Genomic DNA, 10,782 nt, shown 5'->3' on the forward strand with positions numbered 1-10,782 from the left:
TCCCTAAGTGCGCATATGTATTTGGTCGGCCGCCTCAGGTCGACCAAAACACATGTGTGCACTTTGGTTTCTCCAGCCCGGCTGCATTGAACAGCCGGGCTGGAGAAACCCCCAGAGACTCCCTGGTCTGAGCAAAGCATCTTTCCAGCCCTCTCAGACCAATCCCCGCGCTGCTCTGAGCATGAGAGCAGAGTGAGGATTGCAGGGAGCCCGTGACGTGACCCCAGTGCTTGCTGGAACCTGGAAGGATGAGGCTGAGCGCGACGTGGGAGGCGGGCAGCAGCTCCAAGCGAGTGTCTAATTTTAAAATTTCATTTTTTATTAACACCCCCGTGCGTGCTCCCCCTCCCGTGCTCCCCCACACCCACTCCAGCCACCCCACCACCTCTTTATTGTGGTAATGTAGGGCTTAACTGGCTTCCAAGTATATATCTGCCGTGCTGGACACTGCAGACAACACTCACTCATGCAAGAACACGCACTTGCACATAGAAGAACTGGTGCACGCAGACAGGGCACTCAGTACATGTGTTTTAGAAACGCTTACATTTGCTGCTGACCACATTACTAAACCTTGATTCCCACCTGCTCTGCCTCAGCGTCACTTTCACCACCTTCCTCCTCAATCTGGCTCCAAACAAGTGCTGGCATACTCTGCTATACAAGGAACTGTACACTGAATGGACACTGTCAATTACCACAGTATTACTCTGGCCCCTCCCAAACACCCAGCCAGCTCTGAATTAATGCATATGGGCGCTGCTCAATTAACACTTTTTAAGGGTAGACTAGCACTCGATTATCAGAGTGTTTCACGAAAATGAATCGACTCTTTGTCTGCTGTGTTACGCTTCTTTCTATACATACCCATTTCACTGGGCTTACCTTGCTGCCTCATGATCTCTTTGGACAAGGAGAAGTTCCGGTACACAGGAGCAGAAAAATTAGAAGTGCCGGTACTCAGTACCGGTGAGTACCGGCCCAATTAAAGCAAGTCTTTTCCTTGAACCACTCCACACTTCCTGCTGCTTCTTCTTCTCACTCTTGCAGGTTCTCACTTCACTTCTGCTTCCTTCCTTTGTTTTCCTCTCTTTCTCTCTCCCCTTCTTCCTCCCTTTTATGCCTTCCTCTCTTACTCTGGTCCAAAGCAGTGCTTGGAATTTTCATAAACAGTCACGCACTGAGGGCCGCATTTATGAAACGTTTTGCATCGCTGTGTTAAAACAGTGATGCAACACTTTTCACTACGCCCTCCTTGTGACACCATGGATGCGCCGTATTTACTGTACGTATCTGTTGCCGCAAAACTCACGCATTGCTGAAATTGTGTCGTAAGCATGACACAACTCCAGCAATACATGGAGTAGGCCTATACCTATTGCACTGTGTCATCCTTACGCCTGCTATGAGGCAGGGGTAAGGTTTTGACGCAGTGGCATCCTAGAAGTGGCGAGCTGAAACCTGATAGATTTCACTGCGCCACTTCTACGAGGCTTTTTTTGCAGGGGAAAGCCCACCCTGCATACATTGTACCTGATGCAGGTATAATGTGACGCAGGGGTTTACAAAGTGACGCATCTGCCTGATGCGTCACTTTGTAAATTTGGCGCAACGTGGCTCATTATTTACACCGCCGCTGCATCACTAAAAGTGATGCAATGGCTGTGCAAAAGTGTAGCAAGGGGCTAAAAAATAAGCCCCTGAGTACCTGCACTTTCTTCATTTTAAAGTGCGAGCACCGACCTGCACATCCCAACAGAGGTCCAACACTTTTAATATGAGAGCATCAGCACTTATCTATGTAGGAAACAGGTACTCTCAGAGAGAGAGTACCTACACTTTTATATTTCCATTTTAAGCCCGGGGCAAAGTCTGATGATGTATAATACGGTTTGTTATCCTGAATAGCTGGTCCCAACTGCCCGGACCCACCAGTATACATTAAATACTACTCTTGGGGCGCCTCGTCAGGTGTAGTAAGCGCTATATAAATGAAATTACAATTACGATACAAAGTGGAATATCAGTCAGCAGTGTGAAAGGGTAATGGTGGACTGCCTCTAGCGAAAAGAAGTGATTTCATAGCTGCCACGTGCCTCTGTTAGACTGCTGTGTGGAGTCCGACTTTCGACTGAAACGGCCCCAGCCCTACCAGCACCTCTGCTAGCCAACGGCACTACTTCACAACACATTGGGCTGTGTCTATGGAAGGGCTTCGCCGCCTTTCATCAGTGACCCACACAGACGGCTACCATCGAGGCATGGGTCCTGGGAGCTGAGGGGCGCCGTTCCAACATGAAGAGAGGCGGCTGGAGGTAGCGTCTCTGCCTCTATCCCCTGGCTTCTGGCTGCTTTCCATCCACCTGGCAGGTAAACTGTAGTATTTGCATGCATGATGTGACATAATATTAGAACAATTGATGTAAATGAGTTTACTTTAATAGTGCGCCACCTGCGGTAAACTAAACAGGACAGACTCATCCGTTCATACTTGCAAAGTTGAGATGACAGTAGCATAGATTTGGCCACACTGACTGCTACGCCTATTGCTTTGTAAGTGCTGTGGTTTAGTGCTACATATATGCATAATTATTATTGGAACGTTGGGAGCCACATTGAGGTCAGTGGAATGGTTGAGGGCCGATAATGGCTGATATAGGCCTTCTGGTCAAACATTCAAACGCTTGGTTTTCGTTTCTCCCTTTTGAATTTGGAACATTCTACCCTTGAGGCTGGTATGTTCTAGCAGCATTATAGCCCTTCCGTCCCAGTATATACAGGATGTTAAAAGCCCTCACCCTTGTTACAGACCCCGAGTTTGGGCTTCTACCAACCATTATCGCCCTTGGAAACGGGCTATCATGCTACATTGTTTCCAGATGAAACAGGAGAGATGGCCTTTCATGAAGAAGTCTGGCAATAAAAATTAAAGTCAGAAATGGAAAATACCCAAAATAAATGCCTCCGACTCTCACCCTGGGCTCTGCAGGTGTTTCCTTCCGCTGACATAAAGAGACATGGAGGGAGGCCCGTTTTCCCTGGGGCCTCCTCTGCCAACAAGTGATTTTGAAAGTTTGCTATATATATTTCACTCTGCTGGGATATCCCATCCCGTACAACAGGCTTCAGCTAGGCAGCAACTAACGTGTATTTTCCTGCAGCCTTTGCGAGAAGGCTTCGGAAGTGGATGGGGGCCCCCTCCAGAGTGAGAGTACTTGGGGGCCCCCCCGCACCGCGGGGGCTGCGGGGGCCTGTGTTACGCCCCTGCTTGTACACGTCAGAACAAAACACATAACTACATGAAGCAAGTGCAGACTTTGTTCTCCTTTGATATTACTATCCAATTAGAAGTAACTTGGAGCCTAAAGTATATGTACATTCACTGTGATGTCCTGATTTGATTCGCACATTGACATCTTACTTGAATTTAGATGGCATACACTTCTATAATGACAAACCCTTACCTTCAGCATTCTTGTAATCTGGGTTTCCTGTCATTGCTACATGGTCATCTTCCAATGCCAGTTTACAAACGTTGGAATACAGTTAGGATGAATATATGCACACCTAAGCATGGTTCTGGGATGATCCTGTGATATGTATTCTCAGCATTCTTACACTTACTAACAAATGTCATCTGCTGTGTAGCATTGTATGACACAACACATATGCAGATTTAGGTGTACTTATCCAAATAAGGGCTTAGATATTAGCATTGCTAAGAGATTGAGTCTACTAATTTGATATTACATAGCAACACCAGACACTCTAGTGCCACAATTTGCCTTTAAAGGCTCCTTAGTTGGTGCTGTACCCTGGTCAACACATGTGGCTAGTTGTTACAACTACCTCGACTGGACAAATGCCAAACAAGCCATTGTTGAGAAGACATGTGTAAGTGGGGCCCCTTGAAGAAGTTCGTATCACTTTAGAGTGAGGCAAGGATCTCAAAGTCTGACTTTACGCCACAACACATGATTATCTGTCTTGTTCTGAACCTAAATTCACAAAAGACATGCAAGGTACAGCATCCAACTGCCAAAGGCCTCTCATCCTCACACAGGACAGGGTCTGTGCCATTCCTTACCCAATGCACACAGCAGTTACACCGCCCTTGTTGCTGCCAGTACTGCTTTTCATGCAAGTGCAGGTGTGGGGGTCTTTTCCCTCAGTGGCTTCCAAACACTACAGGTCCCAGAATGCACTCTGCTCAGTGCATTCTATGTGCTATAATGAGGCTTTGGTCTTATAATGACTGCTGCATTTCCACGGATTAGGTAAAAGGAGACAGACATACACCAAAGGCATGCAAGTTAGAGCATCCAACACCCAAAGGCCACTCATCCACACACTGGACAGTGTCTGTGCCATTCCTTACCCTATGCACACAGCAGTTATAAGGCCCTTGGCTTACCAGTAATGGTGCGGTCAGTGCTGTTTTTCATACAAATGCACGTGTGAGGGTCTTTTCCCCCGTAGATTCCAAACACTACAGGTTCCAGAATGCACTCTGCTCAGTGCATTCTGTGTACTACAGTGAAGCTTTGGCCTTACAATGACTGCTGCATTTGCACAGATTAGGTAAAAGTAGACATGGCATACCTGATGGTATAGCTCGGTCATCGCTCACATCATACATTCAGACACATATTGCAGTTAACACGCTTACCAGCTCTCTGCCTCTCATGCTCCTCCAGCTGAGCATGGAGGGTCGGCCAGGTTGCACTCAGGACCCTCCTGTACAGTGGCGAGAGGGACACCAGTGCACATTGTGCTGGGAGGACTGGCCCAATATTTCCTGGACCTTCAACCGGGCCCAGCATTTTATGTTCTCCCAGCGCTTACCTCATGCCATGCCCTGCCCTGCCCTGCGGTCATAGAAGCCCACTGCAGCGCTGTGCAATGGTGTTCAGCTGTTCCTTCGGGCCCCCCCGTATAGCAGAGGGTACTTTGTTAGCACTCCCTCAGCTAATGGGTCCAATTCACTTTTGGTGAAAGGGTTTGCTTTCTCCTCAAGTCCCTCAGCCATGTTGGGGGAAGTTTGGGTTTACAGAGCAGCAGGATGGCAGAGGATCTGATCTACTGCTGAGGATGACGCAGAATAAACAGAAAATCGCTGCCAGCAACTTCCTGTGATGTATTTTCTGCCTAGCATTTCCAGTGTGTCGTCTCATATTTTTGGGTTCAGGTCCGTTTTCTGAATCTCTCCTCCGGTTTTGTACTCTCCGCATGTGGTGCAGAGACTCCATAAATGGGACGGAACTTAATTTTTTCAAAAAGGAACATTAGGAAAGTGAGATAAATGTAAGAGCAGGGCATGGAATTCAGTTTGGGAAGGGAAAAGGCTGTGGCCTGACACTAAATGACATCCTGGCAAAGTTTGCCCCTTTGCATCTTGGTACATGCAGTCCACAATTTGCGCTCCCCTCAGTGTTGACTATAGAACTAACCCAAAGTTGGGGGAAGCAGTGCTGTGTATCCCCAGACACATAGGGCCTGATTCACAAAGGGCCTCATCACTCATGGTGGAGGCCCCTCAGATGTGGGGAAGTCGTTGAAGTTGGGGGCAATTCCTCCACTATGAGATAGTGGAGTCCTTTTGTGAATCAGGCCCCCATTGTCAAAAGATCCTGGGAGGTCCCACACATGTACAGACATTTAATCCCCTGAGGCAATGGATTCCTTAGAGACAATGTATTTTTTTCTAAAGATATTTTATTGGCATTTAAAGTTATTCTCTTGTACATTACAGTTGTAACTTGTAGTCCGTGAATAGTACATTTTCAACATTCAAGCTATCGTGAGCCATATAACATATTGTGCACAATCTCCAAGCAGTGGGTGAGGAATATTACATCATACAGGAATATAGGTACAAATCACTGAGTAACATGTTCACCCTTCCCAGCGAGTTAGGTAATATATAGTGTATAACCTGTAAATGACTATCCTGTGCCTTCCGGATAGATTGCTTTGATGTTTTAGCTAAGGGGCACTTAGCGTCTCCATGTAATATATTTTTCACACAGTGCAGGTGTACGCCATTAATGGAGGGGCAGAACTGAGAGAAAATCGGTACTAATCAAAATATAGAGCAAAAAAAAAACAAAGTGCATCTCTGCTACTACGTTGTTTGGGGTGGGGGGTGGCCAGGCATTAGTTGTCTATAGAAGTGTGTGCTCATGCGACTGCACGAACCGGCCACAGACTGGTAACTCAGGACATGTGTTAACAGTGTCTGGCCTGGTTATGCCCAGGGTGGGGGCCACAACCATTAGGGTATATACCACAGGTGAGATAGTCAGGGGATCCATCCATACGAATGTGGGGTGTCCAGTGTCCATCCCACAGGTATCACCATACCTGCACCGCCATCCTCCCCTACATATCTGCTTGTGTCAGGTCTCTCAGGGCCCCTCCCTCCCCGTTATCAGTATCTTCTGGTTCTGCGTCTGTTCCTGGGTGTCTCCAGTTGTTTAAAGTCTCTTGCCATAATTCCGCCAATGGGAGCCTGTGTAGTCCCTGGGCATCTTCCCTTCTAAGGGCCTGTCCCTCCGTCTCTGGCCAGATCATGACATCTCTCTCCCAGGTCTCAAGTCTCGGCCCCCTGTCAGATTTTCAGGTCATTGCTATCCTGTGTTGCGCCAGGGCCAAGGCCAGGTCAAGAAACCGTGAGCCCACTTTCAGAGCGTTGGTCTTGGGAAGATCCCCAGAAGGCAAACCTGTATTACGCAGGGAAGAGTGTGTCCCCGTGTGGTCTGAATTCATTGCTCTACCACAGCTCAGAAAGTTTGGGGTATGTGGCATCCCCAGGTCATGTGACAGAGGTTTGTGTCAAGCACCCAATAGTGTGTACAGCTCCGGGGTTCGCCCCATATATGATCTGTAATCTATGCGGGTGAGATATGTCATATATAAAAAGTTAAATTTAAGCTCAGTGTTACGTGAGACCTTCTTGGGAAATGCCAGTACCCTCCCCCATTCTTTGTCCAGAATATCTTGCCCCAGAATAGTTTCCAACCTAGCTTTCAGTATCCCAGAGGTCCCCTCCCCATCTCATTCAATGCCTGATAGAGTCATCTCACTAACTGGCGAGCAGAGTCCATCGAAAGAAGAAACTGGAGGACTGTGTGCAGTGGTAGTTCCTCCCGTCCCTTGACCCACAGGTCCCTGACCATCCTCACAAAAGCTCCAAATGTTGGAAATTGACCCCTTGGTAGAGCATGAGCTTCAGCCGATTCCTCAAAGGTACAAATAGTTTTTACAGGAAGCAGTCCCCCACTACCACAAGTCTCACTTCCATCCACTCTGAAAGATGGGTAGCAGTGAAACACGTGACCGGTTCCCCATGGGGGGAGGTCAACCAGGGGTAGTGCCGGTGCATATAGACGAGTCCTATGCATTCGCAAAATGGCTACCTCCGGACTCAGCAAGCATGCCAACAGCAGTCCCCGAACCCTACGAGATGTGTACAAGCGTCTTCCAGCCATTTAGCCACCCATTGCAGTTGTGCCGGCAGATAGTATAGTTCAAAATCTGGCACTCCCAGTCCGCCAGTGTCCGCCTCATGATCGTCAGGTACACCCTATGACAGCTGCCATCCCATATTAGATATTTAAAGGATGTGGGAGACCAGACAAAGCACTGCAGTAAATCCAGAGGTGGAGAGGTCCCCCCAATGCAAGGGAATATACAGGTCTTAGTTCAATTAACCGTCGAGCCTGATAGGAAACCAAAGTTGTCCAGGAGTTGAGAAGCTCTTCGTACTCCCGCTGTACCAGCATGTAAACATAAGAGGTGATCATCAGCACACAGGGAATTGGTATATTAATTGCTGTCTAGCACCAACCCAGAACTCCTGCATTCCTTCTGGAACAGTTCCAGCAATGGCTATATGGCCAAGGCAAAAAGGAGAGGAGACAGTGAGCAGCCCTGTCTAGTACCCCGAAACACACATATGACGCAGACAAGGTGCAACTGGTCTTCACCCGGGCCATCGTGTCTATATAATGGAGGGAACCCCATTCGACCCACTTCTCCCTCAGTCACATCCTATGCATAACTACAGTTAGAAAGTCTCATCTAATAGATTTGAAGGCCTTTTCAAGGTCTATTGACGTGAAAAAGTCTTCTCAATCAGCTTGTACCTCAGGCTGGTAAAGTATGTGAGTCTTCGGAGGCTGAGCGAGACACTATGGCTGGGGATGAAACTGTTCTGGTCTCTATGTATCAGAGTCTGAATGTGGGGGAGCACTCCGTTCACTATTATTTTGCTAAGGATTTTAAAATTCATGTTCAGCATGGACTGAGGACGAAACTCTGTCAGGGGCGCACCCCCACATCCGTCATTGGCAAGGGGATTACGGTGGAGGTCCGCATGGACTCAGGTAGCTGTCCCATCATAAAGGAGTCAGTATAAAGGGTGACCATCTTGGGGGCCAGAGAGTTCACAGAGGTGGAGTAAAACTCCGCTGGGAGCCCATCAGGGCCCGGAGTCTTACCTGTAGCCATATCGTAGAAAACACTTCTTGAATTGTCAAAGGGTTCCCTAGCTCCTCTCCAACCACAGGAGGTAGCAACAGAAGAGTGATAAAGTCGAAGAATCCATCCCACGCTCCCTCAGGAAATACCTCCGTACTGCAATATAATGGCTCATAGACTTGCGGAATTCGTTGTTGATATCTTCCGGTGTGTAAATGTGCATCCTAGTGAGGGAAGTGAGGTGGGTGATAGGTGTGCCCCTAGGGCATGGACAGATCAGCCAGGCTAACAGTCTCCCAGATTTACCCTCCTCTAAATGTGCCCTAGCCATGTAGTTTTTATAGTTGTGACACCTCAGACGCTCCAGGGTAGCATTGTATCTTTCTTTCGAGTCTATCAGTTTTTATTTGCCATCTGGATCTGTCCCAAGGGTGCCCTCCACTGTAGGAAGCATGGCATCTAGTGTGGTCAGTTCTGCATGTAGTTCCTTAGTAACCCCACCTAGTGGCTCACGCAATGCCCGAATCACCACCTTAAACCTCTCCCACTCAGTCAAGGAAGATGATGCCGTGCCCAGATTGTGTTCAAAGTAGTCAGTAATGTGGGTGTGGAGGGATTCCCTGCATAAGGCATCGTCTAGTGTCTCTGGCTGGAAATGCCATGTCAGGATAATCGGTCTGTTATCTAGGGGCTTAAACCCCAGGAGGAGGGGACAGTGGTCAGAAAGGGTACACCTGAGGTATTCAGTAAAGGTGGCATAGTCACCCAGCATTGCTGAGCAAAGGAACATGTCAAGCCTAGTATGTAGTGTGTAAATGGGTGAGAAGTAGGAGTAGTCACAAGAGTGACCACGTTGGGTGCATCAAAGATCTGACTGCCCCCATTGCTGCATCCAGTCTCTGAAGCCAGCCGTTACTGTATGAGCAGTGGCTACCAACAAGGGGTGGGTGGAATGGTCCAGGGCTACATCCACAGTTAAAATCCCCTCCCAGTAACATATCAGCCCTCAGTGTGTGTCTCATCTGCGCTGAGTGAGTGGAAGAAAGCCACCTGTTCTTGGTTAGGTGTGTAAATGCTCTCCAATGTGATCTCTCTCCCGAGCAGTCTACCCTTCACCAATACATATCGGCCCTCCTTGTCGAAGAGAAATTGCAAACACTTGAAAGGGGGCCCGCTCTTATCCAGACCAACATGCCTCTCGCATATCCCAAGAATAACGTGGTGTACAAATGGCCCCACCACTTGTGGAGCAGTTGCTCCACCTCCACCCCAGTAAGATGTGTTTCCTGGAACATGGCAATTTATACACCCTTGCGTCTGAGGTAATGGTGTATATTATGCCACTTGGTAGGTGATCCCATTCCTCGGACATTCCATGTGAGAAATTAAAAATCTTATGCAGTAGTGGCCATGACTTTAGTACAGGCAATGACGGCTACCCAACATGGGCACAGTGTTTTGAAGCCCAGTCCTCCCCTAACATTCCTCCAGCAGAGACGAACAAAAAAGAAGAACAACGCATTCCCCAACATTTAGCTTCCCTGCTCCAGGGCAGATCAGCAACAGCTGTCTGTCCAAACACCTCACAACCTTAAAACAACAACATTAGTAAAGTTCCAACAGACTCCAAGAAGGCGTCAGGTGATAGGGGTATGCAACCGCAGTCTAGACCCGTTCCGACTGCTTCTCCCAACAAAGGTAGCCCCAAGAGGACTGGAGATGGCTCCCAACCCCATTCTACAATAGTCTCAACTCTGTAATAACCGGTGCCCAACCCATCTCTAGTAGAGTCTACATGCCTACATCAATAAGCCTCCACATATTTACAAGTGGCCAGTCTACTGGTCAAGGCTAGCCCCGCGACCAATGTACCAGTTTTCCAGTAGCCGCTCCTAGTCCATTGGTGCAGTCTCCCTCCGGTTACATCATTTCCAGTCACCTCCCAGTCAGGCACCAGCGAGTACCCACATAGTCGAAATCAATGAAGGTCTCGAACGGGCGCCCCCCAGCCAGCTATTCTCTGGGTCACATAGCACAAACCCGACATAGGGTGTCCGCTTTCAGTCACACAGTTGGTCTGAAATTATAATCAGCGCCTCAGTTCAATTGAATGAGGAGTCACCAAAGTCGCCATCCACAAGGGAGTTCTCAGGTTCTGAATCTGTAACATGTCCCCTCGAGAGTGATTCTCTGCTGGGTTCCAGTCCCGCCTGAGACGTGATGACCGCAGCCACCTGATTTGCCTCAGACCATTTCTCCTCTGTCTGATCTTTTGTGGGTTTCCGCAGTGTGCTTCTGCGG

The sequence above is a fragment of the Triturus cristatus genome, chromosome 3_2, assembly GCF_964204655.1.
Source record: "Triturus cristatus chromosome 3_2, aTriCri1.1, whole genome shotgun sequence".
Lineage (NCBI taxonomy): Eukaryota > Metazoa > Chordata > Amphibia > Caudata > Salamandridae > Triturus > Triturus cristatus.